Below are 22986 nucleotides of genomic sequence, written 5' to 3'. Positions count from 1 at the left end.
AGTTTAGGGTCGCTCTTTGCCCTTGCCCCAGCCTCGGGTGAGCCCCGTTCTCACGGGGAACAACTTCACTGGCTATTCTCCCAATTCTATTTGGAGCCTGGGAAACTCCATTTCTGTCATAGTTTACCGGCCTCTTACCCAGAAGTAATTTTTACCACCTTCTAGTCAAAACAAGGCAAAGATAAGGGGACACAGCTGGTTCCATCCGCTTTGGATTTGGAAGCTCATAATTTTGTAAGTGATGCTAGTTCTGCTGTGCTGTACTGAATTCAGACTCTCCTCACCCCCTTGAGAGTCACTATCTGGAATTTAGCAAAACAGTTGGGGCAGTTCCTTTCCTGGGGAATTGTTGGTGATGCAACAGCCTCCTCCCGACCGTTTAAAAATGATTTTTGCTCACATCATTAGAGATTGGGAATGGGAGCTGTGATCGAATCATACTCCAGCATCTTTTTCCATAAGTCTGGCTGCATATGTTTTGATGCTATGTTTTTGGCTTATAAAGATTCACTACTGGGGAAGCCGACTTGGCCCAGTGGTTAGGGCATCCGCCTACCACATGGGAGGTCCGCGGTTCAAACCCCGGGCCTCCTTGACCCGTGTGGAGCTGGCCCATGTGTGGTGCTGATGCGCGCAAGGAGTGCCCTGCCACGCAGGAGTGTCCCCCGCGTAGGGGAGCCCCATGCACAAGGGGTGTGCCCCGTAAGGAGAGCCGCCACGTGCGAAAGAAAGTGCAGCCTGCCCAGGAATGGCGCTGCACACATGGAGGGCTGACGGGTCAAGATGATGCAACAAAAGGAAACACAGATTCCCATGCCCCTGACAACAACAGAAGTGGACAAAGAAGACCCAGCAAATAGACACAGAGAACAGACAACTGGCGGGGGGGGAAGGGGAGAGAAATAAATAAAATAAATCTTTAAAAAAAAAGATTCACTACTATTATTTCTTCATTATTAAATGTACCATTTACTAATATACATAGTATATAACATATATACATACACTATATATGTGTGTGTATGTGTTCTCTAGTTAATTTAATTCATTTTACCTTAAACATATGGTCTGGCATTAGTATTTCAATTTATGCTTGTTTTTATTTGAATTTGTCTGATATATTTTCTCATATTTAATTGATAATACCTTAATATCATTTTTCTTTCAGTTATGTCTTTGCCAAGCAGCAAATTTGTGAATGCAAAAACACACTGTAAGACTCAAGATATTTTCTATTTATTTATGAAAATAATCAACATTTTTTAATCCATCACACAACTCAACATTAAATAACATTAATAACATTAATAACATAGCTAACTATATATTCCACCATCCTGTATCTTGCCTTTCCCTCATGGATAACCAATACCCTAAATTTTGTGTTATCCTTCTCTTGATTTTTAAAATTGTGTTAACAATATTTGTGTAACTATTTTAAGATTGGCTTGTTTTTACTTGTTTTGAACTTTATTAAAAAGACTATATTATGTATACATATACACAATATAGTCTTCTGGGGTTTAATTTTTTGACTCAGTGCTATTTCTAAATTCCATCCATTTTTGGCAAGTGGCTATGGTCGTTCATTCATTTTCACTGTGGTATGATATTCCGTTATGTGGATTATAATTCACATATCTGTTTTCTCACTGATGGTTGTTTCCAAATTTTTATTATGAACAGTTTTGCTATAAATATTTTTTACATGTCTCCAGATACACATGTGCTAAAGTTTCTAAGAATATCTATTTCTTTATCTATATCTATATCTGTATCTATCTCTACCTATACCTATATCTATCTAGGAGTGGATGGGGTGTGTGAATGTTCAACTTAAGAAAATGTCTAATTGCTTTATCAATTTACAATACTACCAATAATGTGTAAGAGAACACTTTGAGTTCCTTTTTAACTTTCTTTGAGTAGTAGTGAGGTTGAACCTTTCTAGGTTTATTAACCACACGTTTGTGAAATGCTTGTTAGTGTATTTTGCCCATTTTTCTATTGGGCTATTTGTCTTTTTCTAATTGGTTCTGGTTCCTTATTTATTCTTGAGACCAGTCATTTCTTGGTTACTTGTATTGCAGATATCTTCTATATTATTGCTTGTCTTTTTATTTTAAGCTGGATTTTTAAAAACTAATCAATTTTATTCATACATATTAAGATTTATTTATTTATTTCTCCCCTCCCCCAGCTGTCTGTTCTCTGTGCCTGTTTTGCTGCATGTTCTTCTTTGTCCGCTTCTGTTGTTGTCAGCGGCATGGCAATCTGTGTCTCTTTTTGTTACGTCATCTTGTTGTGTCAGCTCTCTGTGTGCGGGGCCATTCCTGGGCAGGCTGCACTTTTTTTCACACTGGGTGGCTCTCCTTAGGGGGTACACTCCTTGCACGTGGGACTCCCCTACATGGGGACACCCCTGTGTGGCACGGCACTCCTTGCGTGCATCAGCACTGCGCATGGGCCAGCTCCACACAGGTCAGGGAGGCCCGGGGTTTGAACCGCGGACCTCCCATGTGGTAGACGGACGCCCTAACCACTGGGCCAAGTCCGCTTCCCTATTCATACATATTAATATAGCAGACAGTTCATCCAAAGTGTATAATCAATGGTATTTGGTATACTCACATGGTTGTGCATTCACCACTTCAATAATTATTAGAGCACTTTTGTTATTTCAATAATAATAATAGTAAAACAGGAGGTGGATTTTTGATGAACAGAAATTTGTAGTCTTAATGTAGCAAAGTATTTGTCTTTAATTTCATAGAATTTTTTGTTTGTTTTATTTGAGAAATCCTTTACTGCTTGGAGGTCAGAAAGATATTAATCTATATATTTTTCCATAGATTTAAAGTTTTGCTTTAGCATTTAATTCTTAATTTGTATGTGTATGATGTGAAGTAAGGGTCAGCATGGATATCCAGATTCTTCCTTTTTTTTTGTTTTTTGGTGTTGTTGCTGAATAATCTTTCTTTTGCCGAGTGATCTGCCAGGCTAGTTAGCATTTATCAAAGTTCTATATGTGCATAGGTATGTTTTCAAGCTCTTTACTCTGTTCCATTGACCAATTTGTCTTTCACTGTGCCAATAATACATTGTCTTAATAACTGTATATTGATACTTTAAAAATATCTGGTAGGGAATAGTTCTATTAAAAACTTCGGGAAGCGGACTTGGCCCAGTGGATAGGGCATCCGTCTACCACATGGGAGGTCCGCGGTTCAAACCCCAGGCCTCCTTGACCCTTGTGCAGCTGGCCCATGCGCAGTGCTGATGCACGCAAGGAGTACCGTGCCACACAGGGGTGTCCCCCGCATAGGGGAGCCCCACGCTCAAGGAGTGCGCCCTGTAAGGAGAGCTGCCCAGTGTGAAAGAAAGTGCAACCTGTCCAGGAATGGCGCGCACACACAGAGAGCTTACACAACAAGATGACGCAACAAAGAGAGACACAGATTCCCATGCTGCTGACAACAGAAGCAGACAAAGAAGAAGATGCAGCAAATAGACATAGAGAACAACCAACTGGGGGGGGGGGAAGGGGAGAGAAATAAATAAAATAAATCTTTAAAAAAAAAGAAAGCTACTAATAAGAGTGACTCTCAGCTGAGAATATTTTGAAAAAAAAGAAAAGAAAAACAAAAATATTTCTTCTTCAGAAGTGTCTTGATTATTGCTGGCTCTTTGCTTTTTTTTTTAAGATGTATTTTATTTATCCTGCCCCCGTGTTGTTTTGTGGTTGCTGTCAGCTCTCTATGTCCATTTGCAGTGTGCTCTTGTCTTCTCTTTAAGAGGCAGAGGAATCAAACCTGGGACCTCCCATGTAGAAGAGAGGCTCTCAATCACCTGAGCCACCTAAGCTCCCTGGTTTGTTGTGTCCCTTGTTGTCTTTCCTCTTTGTGTCTCTTTTGTTGTGTCAGCTCACTGCACCAGCTCACTTTCTCTAGGAGGAAGTGGGAACTGAACCTGGGGCCTCCTATGTGGTAGACGGAAGCCCAATCGCTTGAGCCACATTCGCTTCCCTCTTTGCTCTTCTATATGCATTTCGTGTAGTTTCATGAAAACCTATTTGGAATTTTGATTGAGCTGGACTAAGTTGAGAGAAGCTGTATCTTTTTGATATTGCCTTCCTATGCACAAATAAAGGATATTTCTTCATTTATTTAGGTCATCCTTAAGGTCCTTCAGTAAAGTTTTGAAGGTTTTATGTACAGGTCTTATACACCTTTTGGTGGGTTTATTCTTAGGTATTTAGATTTTTTTTCTCTATAGAAGGTGTCTTTTAAAAATGTATATTTTCTAAATGTTTGCTGCTAGTAAATAGAATTACATTTGTGGTGTTTTTTTGTTTTGTTTTGTTTTGTTTTGTTTTGAGATACTGGGCTGGGAATTGAACCTGGGACCTCATATGTGGGAAGCTGGCATTCAACCACTGGCCACACTGGGTCCCTGTACAATTGATTTTTCTGTTGATCATAAGATCTAGGTACCTTTTGTGTGTGTGATTTGCTGTAAATTCTTTTGAGTTTTATCTGTGACCAATCATACTCTTTCAAATAATGATAGTTTTATTTCTTCCTTTATAAACTTCTCTAATTTTTTAAAAGATTATTTATTTTATTTATTTCTCTCCCCTTCCTGCCCTCCCCCAGTTGTCTGTTCTCTGTGTCCATTTGCTGTGTGTTCTTCTTTTGTTTGCTTCTGTTGTTGTCAGCAGCATGGGAATCTGTGTTCTTTTTGTTGCATCATCTTGTTGTGTCAGCTCTCTGTGTGTGCGGCGCCATTCCTGGGCAGGCTGCACTTCCTTTCACACTGGGTGGCTCTCCTTACGGGGTGCACTCCTTGCACGTGAGGCTCCCGACATGGGGCTCCCGTACGCGGGGACACCCCTGTGTGGCACGGTACTCCTTGCACGCATCAGCACTGCACATGGGCCAGCTGCACACGGGTCAAGGAGGCCTGGGGTTTGAACCTTGGACCTCCCATGTGGTAGATGGACACCCTAACCACTGGGCCACGTCTGCTTCCCTCTAATTTTTTTTTTAGGAGGTACCAGGAATTGAAACTGGGACCTCATATATGCAAAGTAGGTGCTCAACCACTGATCTCTGCCTTCTCCCCTAATTTCCTTTTCCTTTTATTTTTTTTTTTAAGATTTATTTATTTATTTATTTCTCTCCCCTTCCCCCTCTCACCCCGGTTGTCTGTTCTCTGTGTCTATTTGCTACATCTTCTTTGTCCGCTTCTGTTGTTGTCAGTGGCACGGGAATCTGTGTTTCTTTTCGCTGCGTCATCTTGTTGTGTCAGTTCTCTGTGTGTGCGGCACCATTCCTAGGCAGGCTGCACTTTCTTTCGTGCTGGGCGGCTCTCTTTACAGGGCTACTCCTTGTGCGTGGGGCTCCCCTACGTGGGGGACACCCCAGCGTGGCAGGGCACTCCTTACACGCATCAGCACTGCGTGTGGGCCAGCTGCACACGGGTCAAGGAGGCCCGGGGTTTGAACCACAGACCTCCCATGTGGTAGATGGACACCCTAACCACTGGGCCAAGTCCGCCGCTCCCTAATTTCCTTTTCTTATTGCACTGGCCAAGATCTCAAGCACAGTGCTGATGAGAAAGTGAGGGCAAGCATCCTTTTCTTTTTTCTACTTTTGAAAAGACTTTTCCCAATCTTACTTCATTTAGGAAGCTGTTTGATATAGATTTTTGTAAATATTATTCATCAAGTTATGGTAGTTTCCTTTTTTTTTTTTTTTTTGGTAGTTTCCTTTTATTTCTGGGTTAGTTAGAAAGTTTTTTAAAAATTCATGAATTAGGGAAGTGAACTTGGCCCAATGGATAGGGCATCCGCCTACCACATGGGAGATCCAGGGTTCAAACTCAGGGCCTCCTTGACCCGTGTGGAGCTGGCCCATGAGCAGTGCTGATGTGTGTAAGGAGTGCCCTGCCACACAGGGGTGTCCCCCATGTAGAGGAGCCCCATGCGCAAGGAGTGCGCCCCGTAAGGAAAGTCGCCCAGTGTGAAAGAAAGTGCAGCCTGCCCAAGAATGGTGCCGCACACACGGAGAGCTGACACAACAAGATGACGCAAAAAAAGAAACACAGATTCCCGGTGCCGCTGATAAGGATAGAAGTGGTCACAGAAGAACACACAGCGAATGGACATAGAGAGCAGACAACTGGGGTGGGGGAGTGGGAAGGGGAAAGAAAGAAATAAAAAAAATTATAAATTAAAAAAAGAGAAAAAAAATTCATGGATTAGTATTGAATTTTATCTAGTACTTTTTTTGCGGTACAGAAGGCCAGGGATTAAACCTGAGACCTTGTATGTGGGAAGTTGGTGCTCAACCACTAAGACACATCGGCTACCTGAACTGTTTTTTTCATTTGTTTTGCTTGTTGTTTGTTTTCTCTGGAGGCACCGGGAACTGAACCCATGATTTCCCATGTGGGAGGCGAGCACTCAACTACTTGAGTCACACCTGCTCCCTATCTAATACTTTTAAAAGTACTTGTTGAAATAATCACGTGGTTTTTCTTCTTTAACCTGTTAATGTCATGAATGATATTTATGGATTTTCTGAAATTAAATCACCCTTGCATTTCTGGTATACTAGTCGTGGTATTTAATATGCCATGAACTTATATTGCCAATATTTTGTTAAGGGTTTTAAAATCTATATTAATGACTTAAATGGGACTCAAATTTTCCTTTATGCACCATCTTTGATATTGGTATCATGCCAGCTTGCAAAAACCAAATGTGTGTACCTTTTCTCAACTCTGCATTCCATATTACCAAGTTGGTAGCTTGAAATGGTCCATGATAGGAATATTTACATCATGGAAATCAGCAAATGCTGCAAGCACACTTATCCCCCAAGAGCTGCTTGTTAAACAGTTACTCCCACAGCACAGAAGGATGTTGGGTTGGGCCCTCCACAAGGTTAGTATGTAGAGGTCTTTTCTTCCAGGACGTTCAGTTCTCCTATGGAGACTCTTCCAAATTTCTCCCTGGCTAACAACATCCTAGGAGGGAGTGTGAGAAGAGAAATCAGGGGTCCAGTGATTTCTTTGCAAACTTCCACTTAAACTTTCTGCTTTTAGTTTTGCCTCATCCTTCCTAGCCACTCTTTGGTATCTCCAAGTGCCTTGCTTCTTCTGCTCATTTTCTCCAGAGAAAAGTGCTCTGTTCTCCTAGGTGGTGGTGGAAGAAGGGCAGTTGCTTGGCTGCTTGGGGTAGTAGTACCAGGCATCTTGAACCTCTGAGTTCAGACATTCAGCAAATCCATCAGTTTTCAGCACCACCCCTCAAACCTACCTGCTCTTGTGCCTGATACTCCAAAGTCCTGAGCCTCTAAAGGGTTCTTTGCAAGGTAAATCAGTTCTTTTTAAAATTTAATTTAATTTTTATATTATTTTAAAATTATTATTATATATGTATTTAAGATACATAAATCACATCAGTTCATTTCTTATTGTTATTCTTGTTTGGAGGCATCTTAGGCTGTAGCTACCTTTCAAAGCTTGGTGACCATTTCTTAACTGTTTCCTTTCCTTTCTTTTTACTCTTGTGGTTCCATACCTTAGAAATGCCTTTATTATAATTTTAGTATCCAAGCCACAAATTTAAACCTAAATCCTCTTCATTGATTTTGAATGGAACTTGGTAAATCTTCAATTTTCATGTCTTGACTTTTTTTTCCCTCCAATTTCAGGAAAGTTTTAAAAACTTGTTTCTGACTACTTCTCATCCAGTTAGTATTTACTTTTCAAAAACATCTATAATTCTTTGGCTTGCTCTCTACCCAATGTATTCTCTTCTTTCACTTTATTTTCTTCTTTTTGAACTTATATTCTGTACTCTGGAAGAGATTCCAAACTTTGTATTGGTAATGGAATATTAACTTGGGGGTGAATGAGAACTGATTTCCAAGGAGTCAGAAGTCCAGAAGGCTAAATACCTTATACATATGATTTAAGTAGGCCTTTGTGAGTGTCTTCAATTACTGCTATCTCTTTCTCTTTCTAATTTTTTAATCCCCCTTCCCCGCTCCCGAGATGGCTCCCTCATCTGTCTGCTCATTGTCTGCTCGTCTTCTCTAGGAGGCACCAGGAACTGAACCCGGGATCTCCCGTGTGGGAGGTGAGTGCCCAACCCCTCAAGCCACCTCCACCCCCTGCTGGTTGCATCCTCTGCTGGTTGCAGCATCTTGCTCGTTGAGACATCTGCTCATCTTCAGTAGGAGGCCCTGGGAACCAAACCCGGGACCTCCTGTGTGGGAGGCGGGAACCCAATTGCTTGGGCCACATCCACTCCCCACAGCTGTCTCTTAATATTCTGTATTTTGTAAGAGTTAGTAAGGGCAAGAGTTATAAATAGCTGGGAATAATAATGACTGCTGGGTTCATGATGTCTAAATAAATTAAATTCTAGTGCCGTGATCTCTTCTCAGACTCAGCAAGCCCTAGCCTGTCAGATGGACTTATACCTGGGTTACCAGTGGTTCTTCCAAGTAGGGAAATGGAACAGTTGAGGAGACACAACCGCCTCTGCCCACATCCCTAGGTGACAAGGATCCTTATGTGATGAGAGAAATTTTAGCATAGGAATATGACTGAATCATTTTCAAATACACCAGATTGTAACAGCATTTCACTACACTGATATGGTTTTCCCTCTGTCCAATTGTGTCCCAAAGAGCTTCCTTTGGGAGTTTAAATTCTTCCATTGGATTTTAGTTTCCTTTGTAATTTGGTCTTATCTATCTCCCCTTCATCCTGAGCTATTATCTCTGTCTCAGTTTTTTCCTAACACATTTCTTATATTTCATTGAGGATACTTAATAGCTTCTTGAAATTTCTTTCAGATCTTGAAATGGCAAGGTAATTGAATGAGGTAACTTATCATGTGGGATTATTAACAATAAATCAGGTAAATGCATAGTTGAGCTGTATCCCTTTTTATGAAAAAATAATAGATATTGTTTCTTTTTTGTCTTTATTTTTTTTAATATTACATTAAAAAATATTTATTTTTTAAATATTACATTAAAAAAATATGAGGTCCCCATATGCCCCCCACCTCCCTCGCCCCACTCCTCCCCCCATAGCAACAATCTCCTCCATCATCATGAGACATTCATTGCATTTGGTGAATACATCTCTGAGCACCAATGCACCTCATGGTCAATGGTCCACATCATAGCCCACACTCTCCCACGTTCCATCCAGTGGGCCATGGGAGGACATACAATGTCCGGTAATTGTCCCTACAGCACCACCCAGGACAACTCCAAGTCCCAAAAATGCCTCCACATCTCATCTCTTCCTCCCATTCCCCACACCCAGCAGCCACCATGGCCACTTTCTCCACACCAATACCACATTTTCTTTGCTTACTAATCACAATAGTTCATGAATAGAATATCAGTAAGTCCACTCTAATCCATATTCTATTCCTCCATCCTGTGGACCTTGGATTGGTTGTGTCCACTCCACATCTATATCAAGAGGGGGCTTAGATTCCACATGGATGCTGGATGCAATCCTCCTGCTTTCAGTTGTAGGCACTCTTGGCTCCATGGTGTGGTGGTTGACCTTCTTCAACTCCATGTTAGCTGAGTGGGGTAAGTCCAATAAACCAGAGTGTAGGAGCTGAAGTTTGTTGAGGCTCAGGGTCTGGCTATCATATGGTCAGTCCAGAGATTCAGATCCCCTGGGTATATATTAAACCCCAGCACCACCTATAGTTCTGGTAACAGTAACAGGAGAGGTTTGTGAAAAAAGTCCACATCTTAGTCCAGCTCCATCACACAGAAACACCAACTCCAAAGAAGGGCCAACTGACATGGCACTGAACTCCATCTTCCATGACCATAGAACCTGTGGGTCTCTGTAGCCCTCAGAAGAACCAATATCTGGGGTTGTATCTACTTTATTTGTCTCTGGGACTCTGCTGAGGTGTGCATAAGGGCAACCCCTCTGATAACCTCCCGGCTCTTTTTTGGAGACTCATAGCCATATAAACTCATTTGTCCTTTCCATTTCCCCCTTGATTCAGGTCAAAAAGCATTTTTAACTCCTGGTATTATATGTAGACTGAGATATTCTGCTGATCTGAGTTGACCCTTTTATTCAAGGTCATTTTCTAGTTACATCATCAGCTGGTACTTGGTAGTAATCCTCAGCACCAGGGAGGCTCATCCCTGGGAGTCATGTCTCACGCTGGGGGGAAGGCAACGCATTTACATGCTGAGTTTGGCTTCGAGACTGGCCACATTTGAGCAACATGGAGGCTCCCAGGAGGTAACTCTTAGGCACCCTGCAGCTCTAGGCCTTGTTCTTATTTCAGGTGCACAGGCTCACAAGCATAGTCATTAGTATCAAGGGCTCATTGTTGGACCTTCATTCTTTTTTGGTCTTTGCCGTTGCACTTGGGGGATTGTTGCTTTTCCTTTAGGGATTGTAATAGAGCTCCCCTGGCTAGGAACTCAGCACTCCCTCAGTTGTTGTTTTTAATTGTATCCACTATGAAAATATCCAAACATTTTTATGTATCCTGGATGTATGCCCTGTAGATCTCCCTGCCAACCATGTGTCCCCTGTCAATAACATCCCACACCAGTATTACTCTGCTGCCATTGTTGAACCTCTCTGTGATCCAAAACTTCCTGAAAAGTGAAGCCCAATATATTGCCAGGTTCCCTTAATAGTAAAATGGAATGTAGTGATGAGTTTAAAGGTTAGATATAGAATACATCTTAATTTGGAAAAATTACGGTAAAAACAGCTGGGGGGGGTACTGGGTTCCTGGCCGGGGGTGCTCTGTCGTGGTCACTAGGGGAGTAGCGGCAGTCCCCCAGGTGCAACGGTAAGGACCAGGAAGGAATGAGGGTCCAACAGTGAGAGCATGATTCTAATGACTATGTTGTGAGCCTATATGCCTGAAATAAGAACAAGGCCTAGAGCAGCACTGTGCCTGGGAATTTCCTCCTGACAGCCTTTATGTTACTCAAATGTGGCCAGTCTTGAAGCCAAACTCAGCATGTAAATGCAATGCCTTCCCCCCAGCGTGGGACATGACACCCGGGGATGAGCCTCCCTGGCACCGAGGGATCACTATCAAGTACCAACTAATGATGCAACTGGAAAATGACCTTGAATTGAAGGTTCAATGTGGATCTAGCAGAATATCCCTGTCTACATATAATAACATGACTTTAAAATGCTGTTTGACCTAATGTAAGGGGGAAATGGAAAGGAGAAATGAGTTTATATGGCTACGAGTCTCTAAAAAAGAGTCTGGAGGCTGTCAGAAGGATTGCCCTTATGCACAACTGAGCAGAATCTAAGAGACAGATAAAGTAGATACAACCCCAGGTATTGGTTCCTTTGAGGGCTAGAGAGACCCATGGGCTCTATGGTCATGGCAGATGGGGTTCACTGCCATGTCAGATGGCCCTTCTTTGGAGCTGGTGTTTCTGCGTGATGAAACTGAACTCAGATGGAATCTCTTTTCATAAGACTTTCATCCTACTCTACTGGAATTGTAGTTGGTGTTGGGGCTTAAGATATATTTAGGGGATTTGAATCTCTGGACTGACAATATGATAGCCAGGCCCTGAGACTCAACAGACTTCAGCTCCTACAATCTGATTTATTGGACTCACCTCACTCAGCTAAGATGGAGTTGAAGAAGGTCAACCACCACACAATGGAGCCTAGAGTGCCTACAACTGAAAGCAGGAGGATTGCATCCAGTATCCATGTGGAATCTGAGCCTCCTCTTGACATAGAGATGCCATGGACATAACCAATCCAAGGTCCACAGAGAAAAGGTGGCATTGGAGTGGAGTTGGAAAAGTGGACATGGTGGCTGATATGGGTATGGGGAATGGCAGAAAGAGATGAGATGTGGAGGCACCTTTGGGACTTAGAGTTGCCCTGGATGGTGCTGCAGGGGCAATCACCGGACATTGTAAATTCTCCCAGGGCCCACTGGATGGAATGTGGGAGAGTATGGGCCATGATGTGGACCATTGACCATGAGATGCAGAGATGCCCAGAGATGTACTTACCAAATGCAATGGATGTGTCATAATGAAGGGAGTGAGTGTTGCTGGGGGGGGAGTGGTGGGGTGGGGGTGGTGGGGTTGAATGGGACCTCATATTGTTTTTTTAATGTAATATTTTTACAAAATCAATTAAAAAAAAAAAGATGCATATGACAACACTGATAAGCCTTGAGCACACTATGCTGAGTGAAATAAGCCAAATACAAAAGAACAAATAATTCAGTAATTATTTAGTGATTATTTCACTAATAGGAAATAAATTATGTATTCATTAAATAAATTATTTATTAATTATTTAGTGATAAAAAAACAAATTGGGGTATCAAAAAATTTAAAAATGCAAAAGCTTTGTTTTTGATGTTTTGCCTTCCATCACTGCAATAAGTGTTGCCCTGTATGCAAATTGGCAAGACAACTTCTTCCCTCTTTTCCTCAGTGTCTATGAAGGAACGTGTTTTGTGATACCTTGCCTGGAGTGAGACACAAATAAATTACCAGCTGTTGCCCTAGGAACTGCTTCAGATTTCTTCAATCTGTTGAAAGAAGCTTTTTTCTTTTTTGTAAATCTCTATTCCTGATATGTTAAATTGAAAATAAACCAATAAAAAGACAAAAAAAAAAAAAAAAAAAGACGTGGGAGGGGGGTGGGGTAAGGGAGGCTTGCTTGGATGCTGTACACAGCAACAGTCTTATTCTTTTGAGATTATTTATTATGAAAATTTTCAAACATACAAAACATACTTTGGATTTAAATTCTAATCACTATTAACATTTTGCCATATTGCGTCATCTATTTTTTCAGAACTTATCTAAAAGTAAATTATGAACATCACCTCCAAATAATTCAGTCTGCATTAAAAATAAGGACATTTTCTCATATAACCACAATGCCATTATCACACCCAACAAAATCAACAACACCTCTTAATATCTTCTCAGACTAATCATATTCACATTTCCCTAATTGTACCCCAAATGTCTTTCACAATTGATTTGTCTGCACAGCTTCCAAAGTCCACACCTTACAATTGGTTGTTATTCTCCTCAAGCCTCTTTTAATATGGAGTCGTCCCCCACCTCTCCTTTTTCTTTCATGTTATTGAGTTTTCGAAGAAGCCAGGTCAGCTGTTCGATAGTGTCTCACCTTCTGGAGCTGGCTAGAGCTTTTTCGTGGTGTCATTTAACTTGTTCTTCTCTTCCCTGTCTACCGAAGGCTAAACATTATTTACAAGAATACTTCAGAGATGATGTGTGCTTCATATTGTATTATATTAGAATGTGAAGCCTGTCTGGTTGTCCCAACCTAGAACTGTTTGGTCAACTTTACAGTCAAAGGGACTGTTAGTGAAATCCAGGCAGAGAACTGGTGTCATATCTTCAAAGATTGGGATACCTGGCTAATTTGCAACCTCTGTTTGTCCCCATAGGTGGGCTGCCTATCCAACCTAAGTCTGGATGTCTCCAAGAAAAAGATATATACTTCTTTCTTGAGGCTGTACCATTTTACTTTCGAGCTACTAGATTTTGAGCTCTCTTTGTTACAGCAGTTTAACCTGTCCTAATCAATACACCCTCCTCCCTACAAGGTCATCAAAGAAAATATTCATGTAAGAGATTGTGCATAGGGAGCTGATGTGGCTCAAGTGGTTGAGCACCCACCTCCCACACAGGAGGTCTTGGGTTTGGTGTCTGGTGCCTCCTGAAAAAACAAAAACAAACAGCAAGCATAACAAATATTCTTATACTATTAACCATAATCTTTATCCACCACCAAGATCACTGTTATGTCCCTACAAGTATTCTCTTGCTTACTTTCAATTGACATTTACATCCACAGACTACTCTTCAGCCACAATCACATTTATAAATCAGCAGCATTAGTTATACTATTATGTATTATCAACTCTACTCATTTCACACATTCACAATAAACCTTATTAAAAATTCTACATACATTAAGCATCAGCTCCAATTCTCAACCTATTCAATTCCTAGTAACCTACACTCTAGAGTTTACCTCCATGAGTTTATTCATCATTTTAGTTCATATTAGTGGAACCATACAATATTGGTCCTTTTGTGCCTGACTTATTTCACTCAATATAATATCCTAACCATTCATCTATGTTGTCAAATGCACTCAATTTCATTTCTTCTTACAGCTGCACAGTATTCCATTGTATGTATTTACCAGAACTTTGTTTATCCATTCATCAGTTGATGGACATTTGGGTTGTTCCAATATTTTAGTAATTGTGGATAATGCTGATATGAACATTGATGTGCAAATGTCAGTTCACATCCTTGCTTTCAGTTCTTCTGAAAATATTCCTAGTAACAGGTTTGCTGTATTATACAGTAGCTCTATATTTAATTTCTTGAGGAACCGCCAAACTGTCTTCCACAAAGGCTGCACACTCTACATTCCTACCAACAGTGAAGGAGTATTTCTATTTCTCCACATCATCTCCAGCACTTAGAGTTTTCTGTTTTTTAAAATAATAGCCATTCTATAAGGTGTGAAATGATAGCTCAGTGTACTTTGTTTTTTTAGGAAGTACCAGAGATTGACTCCAGGACCTCATACATGGGAAGCAGGTGCTCAACCACTGAACTACATCCACTTCCCTCCGTGTAGTTTTGGTTTGCATTTCCCTAATACCTAATGATGTTGAGCATTTTTCCATGTGCTTTTCGGCCATTTGTATTTCTTCTTTGGAGAAATGTCTGCTCAAGTATTTGGCCTATTTTTAAATTGGATTGCTTGTCTTTTTATCATTGGGGTTATATGATCTCTTTATAAAACATAGATAACAATCTCTTATCAAATATGTGGTTTCTCCATTGAGTAACCTGTCTTTTTACTTTTTCTTTTTTTAGTATTTTTTTGTCTTTATTTATTTTTTAATGTTACATTAAAAAAATATGAGGTCCCCATATATCTCCCAACCCCCCTCACCCCACTCCTCCCACAACAACAACCTCCTCCAACATCAAGGGACACTCACTGCACTCGGTGAACACATCTCTGAGCACTGCTGCACCACATGGTCAATGGTCCACATTTAAATTTACACTCTTCCCCAGTCCACCCAGTGGGCCATGGGAGGACACACAATGTTCAGTAACTGTCCCTGCAATACCACCCAGGACAACTCCAAGTCCTGAAAATGCCCCCACATCACATCTCTTCTTCCCACTCCCCACCCCCAGCAGCCACCATGACCACTTTCTCCACCTCAACGCCACATTTACTTCCATCACTAATCACAACAATTCCAGAATAGAGCATCAGCAAGTCCACTCCAATCCATACTCCACTCCTACATTCTGTGGGCCCTGGGATGGCTGTGTCCACTCCACCTCTGTATCAAGAGGGTGCTTAGATTCCCCTTGGATGATGGATACAGTTCTCCTGTTTGCAGTTGTAGGCACTCTTGCCTCCCTGGTGTGGTGGTTGACCTTCTTCACCTCCCTGTTAGCTGAGTGGGGTAAGTCTAATAAACCAAAGGATAGGAGTTGCAAGTCTGTTGAGGCTCAGGGCCTGGCTATCACATGGACAGTCTAGAGATTCAGGTTCCCTGAGTATACACTAACCCCCAGCACCAACCACAGGCCTGGTAAAAGTGACAGGAGAGGCTTGTGGACAAAGATCACATCTGAGTCCAACTCCATCACACTCAGGAACACAAACTCCAAAGTAGGACCAACTGACATGGCACTGAACTCCATCTGCCATGACACATAGAACCTGTGGGTCTCTGTAGCCCTCACAAGAACCAATACCTGGGGTTGTATCTACTTTACCTGTCTCTGGGACTCTGTTGAGGTGTGCATAAGGGTGACCCCTCTAATGACCTCCTGGCTCTTTTTTGGAGACTCATAGCCATATAAACTCATTTGTCGTTTCCATTGCCCATTTTATTCAAGGCCAAAAAGCATTTTTAACTCCTGTTATTACATGTAGGTTGAGATATTCTGTTGGTCTGAGTTGACCCTTTTATTCAAGGTCATTCTCCAGACACATCATTAGCTGGTACTTGGTAGTAATCCCTCGGTGCCAGGGAGGCTCATCTCCGGGAGTCATGTCCCATGCTGGGGGGAAGGCAATACATTTACATGCTGAGTTTGGCTTCGAGACTGGCCACATCTTAGCAACATGGAGGCTCCCAGGAGGTAACTCTTAGGCACCCTGCAGCTCTAGGCCTAGTTCTTATTTAGTTCAGGCACACAGGCTCACAAACATAGTCATTAGCATCAAGGGCTCATTGTTGGACCATTCTTCCTTATTGGTCTTAGCCATTGCACTCAGAGGATTGTTGCTGTTCCATTAGGGAATATGACAGAGCTCCCCTGGCCAGGAACTCAGCCGTTGTTCCCAACTGTAACCACTATGGATATATCCAAATATTTTTATGCACCCCACAATATGCCCTGGAGAACTCCCTCCCAATCATGCGCCCCCCCCCACCAATAACCCCCCACACCAGTATTTCTCCCCCGCCACCATTGAACCCCTCTGTGACCCAAAACCTCCCTGAAAATGAAGCCCAATATATTGCCAGGTTCCATTAATAGTAAAATGGAATATACTGATGGGTTTAAAGGTTAGATATAGAATACATACTAATTTAGAAAAATTAAAGTAAAAATAAATTGGGGTATCAAAAATTAAAAAATGAAAAAGCTTTGTTTTTGATGTTTTGCCTTTCATCACTGCAATAAGTGTTGCCCTATATGCACATTGGCAAGGCAACTTCTTCCATTCTTCCTCAGTGTCTACATACTTTCTTTTTCTTTTTTTTTTCTAATTATTAAGCTTGTCTTCACCAAAGTTTTAGACCACAGTAATTCATATATACAATATATGGTACTCCCACATATTCAACATCAGACACTTTGTCCCTTCCCCAGCAATAATCTTTTTACATGTTCATATTATATTTACTGCAACTGATGTACAATAATTGAGACAATACCTTTCAAACAAGGTTATACTTGGGTTTACATTACAGTTTATATTTTAGACTATACAATTTTCTAAATTTTTAGTTATCTTATGTTTTACATTACGATTTACATTTTAGCCTATAGGTCCCTATACATTTTTGGTGTAATTTAACATGTCCTATATCCATCCTTGCATAATCTTGTGGAACACTTCCTTTGCCCCACAGTTACACTGATTCCACCTATTAAATACCTCTTTCCCCCTCCCCTCAGGGCCCACAGCAACAATCATTCTTCATTGCTTGAAGGGCCATGTTCAGAGATAATTGCAAGAATGTTGAGGGCTTGACATGATCGACTGCCCTAATGTATTAGGAGCCACCATTTCTCTCGAGAGATACAGTTCCCTCTATTTGATGGCATCAGTCCTCCCCAGGACATGGTTATACCTTCACTCTCATTGTATAGGTCTCCACCCAATGATATAACCCACTATGACAAAATGAGCACTCACACACTCCCTAGAAGCCGGTCCTGTGTCAGATTCTCCCCTTTAAGCCTCTTAAACAGGTAGCCTTCCTTATTATATTTTTGAAAAAGTTTTCTCAATATTATACTCTCAACCACATACCTGCCAATCTCCTATGTTCATATGTTCCCCCACCCTCCCCCCAATTTCTTGGGCCATATTACCCATCCTCCCCTCCCTAGCTCCCCCTCAAGCCCACAATGCCCCACCCAAAGGTATCCCTATGCCCCCATTTTATCCCTTTCCTGTACAAATACTTACCTCCAGCTTATCATAGATTTCACCCAGTTAGGTGTCCACTCACAAGCTTCCCCTACCCCCCAAACTGACATTTAGTGTTATTACTTTCAAGGAATTACTTATATTAACCATATTTTCTTTGGATTTGTGTTTGTCTTATGTTTTTTTATTTTTTTCTCTTTTTGTAGTTTCAGTTGTTTTTACATTCTCCTCCAACTCTGTCTCTCCTGTTTGTTTCTTTCCTTCTGTAGAATTCCCTTTAGTATTTCTTGAAGAGCAGGTTTCTTGTTAGCATACTCTCTTAGTTTCTGTTTATGTTAATAATTTGAACTCTCCATCATTTTTTAATGCTAGCTTTGCTGGATAGAGTATTCTTGGTTGGAAATTCTTTTCTTTTAGTACCTTGACTATGTCCTACCACTGCCTTCTTGCCTCCATGGCTTCAGATGAGAGATCAGTTCTTAATCTTATGGAGCTTCCCTTGTATGTGATGGTTCTCTTTTCTCTTGCTACTTTTAGTATTTTCTCTTTGTCTTGTGCATTGGATAATTTGAAAAGTATAAGTCTTGGGGTAGGCCTGTTGGGATTTATGCTGTTCAGGGTGTGTTGTGCTTCCTGGACATGTACATCCATCTCCCTCAATAGGTTTGGGAAGTTTTCAGCCATTATTTCCTCCAACACCTCTTCTGTCCCCTTTCCCTTCTCTTCTCCTCCTGGGATGCCTATAACGCATATGTTTGTGCGTTTTGCATTGTCATTCAGGTCCCTAAGTCCCTGCTGGATTTTTTTCTATTTTTTTATCGATTAATTCTACTATCTGTTTGATTTCAGATGTACTGTCTTCCACATCATTAATTCTTTTCTCTGCCTCTTCAAATCTGCCATTATTTGCTGAGAGTGTATTTTTAATTTCTTGGATTGTGCTATTGATCCCCATCATCTCTGTGATCTTTTTGTGCATGATCATAATTTCTTCTGTATGTTCTCCAAGTGTTTTCTTAATATGCTTAATCTCTTCCTTCTCTTCATTGAATTGGTCCATGATACATGTTTTGGGAGCTTTAATTACTTGTTTGGTGTTTCACTTCTTTTCCTGGTTTTTAGTTTATTCATTGTATTGGGCCATGTTTTCCTGATTATTCATATGGTCTATAGTTTTTTGTTGCTGTCTGGTCATCATTTTATCTTGTTGGGTTTATTCTGTTGATTGTCTTCTTATTCTAGCCTTGGGGTTTAATCAGTTGTTGTTTTTGCGTGTGTGTTAAGTCTTCTCTTTGTCAGTTTTTTCTTCTTATTCTATTTCCTTCTTGTTGGCTAAGTTCCCTCAAAGGAAAATATTAGGTCCAGAGAAAGCAAAAGGGGTAAGAAAAGAAAAATATAATAGTAGTGTTGATAGTGAGTGTTAGCAGAAGAACCATGTGAGATCTAGGAGAACGTATATAGAACTCATGGAAGCTGTGTATAGTTATGACCATAAAAGAGTGGAGTACCTATAATGAGATATTAAACTGAATATGGGGAGGAATGTACTGTGAATTAAAAGGTCAGTGTGGGCAGGACAGAGGGAAAATGAAAAGAGAGGACAATAACATAAAGAGTGAATAAATGATAGAAAACAGGTTAGAGGTATTAGCGATAAAAAGTCAGAAATATTGGGGGTTAAACAGAGAGGTGGAATGTAAGAGAAACAATAAATGATGGAGGAAAGAATGATGTAAAGGAAAGGAGAAAGCGTTGGTAGCCAAAATCAGTACACACAGAAAAGAGAAAATTGAGGATGAGGAAGCACAACAAATAAGAAATTTTGCCTGCAGCACTAATATAAGGAAAGAAAAAAAAAGGGGGGGGGGGGGAGGAGAAAGAAAGAGAGAAGAAAAATAAAAGCAGAGAGGGGGAGAAAAAAGAAAAAGAAAAAAAGGGCAGTGGGGGTGGGGAGATAAAGAGAAAGAAAAAACAAGAAAACAGACCAACAGAAAAGACCAGACAAGGCCCCAGGCAAAGAATCCTCTTTGCAATTGAATAAACTGCTTAGGAGTCTGACCTTCCCCTTTCTCCCTTCTTCACTTCCTTCTCTCCCAGGGCAGCCGGAAGGCTGGGTGAGGGATCCTGTAGGAAATTCAAATTGGTCCCTGGTGAACCAACTCACCTGAGAAGATAACAACTCTTAATTTCCCGAGAGAGCACCCACCCCTTGCCAGGAACCCTAAATATGCTATTGGAAGTTGTAGGGCATGTCCTACTGTCCCTCTCCCTTAGGTGTGCTACAAGGGGGCTGGTTAATTTTCTGACTCCACTGTCTCCCAGACCAAGTTTCCTATCCCACGGCCTTTAGGTAAATTGGGCTCTCTCACTAGATTTGCCTCTTCTCTATTCCTAGGCTCTCCCCAAGTCAGCTAATATCTCCTCCAAACTCAATAAAAAGGGGGTCCAGGAAATTGAACCTGCACTCCTTGGCCCCTCTGCACCTTAAACTCCCCCACTTCCGGACTTAGTCCACGTCCAGAGGGAATGGATTTCCAGGAGTGCTGGGCTCCCGAAACAGGCCCGGGAGAATGTGGACTTGGGGTATTTAGCGTGGGCCGCGGGGGTTCAGGGAACACAGGCTTGGGGTTCACGCATTTGGGGGACACGGGGCTTGGAAACACCACCCCACAACCAGCAGTTCTCAGTGAATGCCGCGGCTCTTAGCCGTAGGTGGGGAGGGATTCACCTTCCCACGGTTTCTGCGTTCAGTGTTAGAAACCCACAGTTCTACCTTGAGCAGACACCAATTCTGCTGCAGTCTCGCCAGGTCAATGTCCAGACACCTCCCACTCTGCAGGTTCCCGAAACAGCCTGCTCCTGTAGGACTCCGTCACCACACAGCAGGTCTTTTGTAAGAGAGATGATGACGGTGTACTTACTCAGACGCCATCTTCTCTTTTACTTTCTTGACAAAATCCTTTGACGCACAAGTGTTTACAAACACACACACACAAGGATTTTTAAAAATGAAAACAAAAAATGAACAAAAATTTTAAAAACCTAAATAACAAAATAAGAAAAAAAACCTAAATAACAAAACTTTTTAAAAAACCAAAAAGGGGAGCAGATGTGGCTCAAGTGATTAGGTGCCCCCCTCCCACATGGGAGGTCCTGATTTTGGTTCCTGGTTCCTCTTGAAAAAATAAAAACAAACAACAAGCAAAAAGAACAAGGGGAAAGAAAAAAAAATCAGGGAAGCCAATGTGGTTCAGTGATTGCTGGCTTCCCAAATACAAGGTCCCAGGTTCATTCCCTAGTATCTAAAAAAAAAAGTGTTTAAGTTTGAGGAGATCCCATTTACCTTCTTTTTTTTTCTTTCATTGCTCATGTTTTGGGTATAAGGTTTAAGAAACCACCACCTATTACAGGATCTTGAAGGTGTTTCCCTCCGTTTTCTTCTAGGAGTTTTATGGTTATCACTTTTACATTTAGGTCTTTGATCCATTTTGAGTTAATTTTTGTAAAAGGTATGAGATAGGGGTCCTCCTTTCTTTTGGATATGGATATCCAGTTTCCCAGCACCATTTGTTGAACAGACTGTTCTGGCCCAGCTGGGTGGACTTGAAGCCTTGTCAAAAATAACTTTGCCAGGAGTAGATGTGGCTCAAGCAGTTGAGCACCCATCTCCCATATTGGAGGTCCTGGGTTTGGGTCCTGATGCCTTCTAAAGAAGATGAGCAGACACAATGAGTGGATACAATGAGCAGACACAATGAACAGAGACAATGAAAAGAGGCAACGAGGAGACAAATGAGGGAGACATCTTGGGGGGAGGATCACTTTGCCATAAATTTGAGGATCTTTTTCTGAGCACTCAATTCTATTCCATTGGTCAACATATCTATCTTTATGCCAGATCATGCTATTTTTTACCAGTGTAGCTATGCAATATGCTTTAAATTCAGAGTGTGAGAGTCGTCCAACTTTGTTCTTTTTTAAGGAATTTTTGGTTATTTGGCACCTATGACCTTGCCAAATATACTTGATAATTGCCCTTTCCAATTCTGTAAAAAAAAAGTCTGTTGGAAATTTACTGGGATTGCATTCAATCTGTAGATAAATTTGGGTAGAATTGGCATCTTTTTTTTTTTTTAAGATTTATTTATTTATTTTTATTTATTTCTCTCCCCTTTCCCGCCCCCCAGTTTTCTGTTCTCTGTGTCCATTCGCTGTGTTCTTCTTTTGTGCGCTTTTTTGTTGTAGTTGTTGTTGTCAGCGGCACGGGAACCTGTGCCTCTTTTTTTATTGTGTCAGCTCTCCGTGTGTGCGGCACCATTCCTGGGCAGGCTGGACTTTGTTTCATGCTGGGCGGCTCTCCTTACAGGGTGCACTCCTTGCACATGGGGCTCCCCTATGCGAGGGACACCCCTGCGTGGCACAGCACTCCTTGCGCGCATCAGCACTGCGCATGGGCCAGCTCCACATGGGTCAAGGAGGCCTGGGGTTTGAACCGTGGACCTCCCATGTGGTAGGTGGACACCCTATGCACTGGGCCAAGTCCACTTCCCAGAATTGGCATCTTAACACTATTTAGTTTTTAAATCCACGAACGTGGAATGTCCTTCCATTTATTTAGGTCTTCTTTAGTTTCTTTTAGCAATGTTTCATAGTTTTCTGAATATAAGTCCTTTATGTTCTTGGTTAAATTATTCCTAAATATTTGATTCTTTTGGTCTCTATTGTAAATGGGATTTTTTTCCTGACTTCCTCCTCAGATTGCTCATTAGTAGTATATAGAAACGCTATTGATTTTTTTTTTATTATTATTTAATTCCCCTCCCCTCCCCCGGTTGTCTGTTTTCTGTGTCTTTTTGCTGCGTCTTGTTTCTTGTTTCTTTGTCCGCTTCTGTTGTCGTCAGCGGCATGGGAAGTGTGGGCGGCGCCATTCCTGGGCAGGCTGCTCCCTCCTTCGCGCTGGGCGGCTCTCCTTATGGGTGCACTCCTTGCGCGTGGGGCTCCCCTACGCGGGGGACACCCTGCGTGGCACGGCACTCCTTGCGTGCATCAGCACTGCGCATGGGCCAGCTCCACACGGGTCAAGGAGGCCCGGGGCTTGAACTGCGGGCCTCCCATGTGGTAGACGGACGCCCTAACCACTGGGCCAAAGTCTGTTTCCCGTAGAAACACTATTGATTTTTGTGTATTAATCTTATATCCTGACAC

Source organism: Dasypus novemcinctus, unplaced genomic scaffold (assembly GCF_030445035.2).
Source record: "Dasypus novemcinctus isolate mDasNov1 unplaced genomic scaffold, mDasNov1.1.hap2 scaffold_514, whole genome shotgun sequence".
Lineage (NCBI taxonomy): Eukaryota > Metazoa > Chordata > Mammalia > Cingulata > Dasypodidae > Dasypus > Dasypus novemcinctus.
This window is presented reverse-complemented; position numbering follows the sequence as displayed.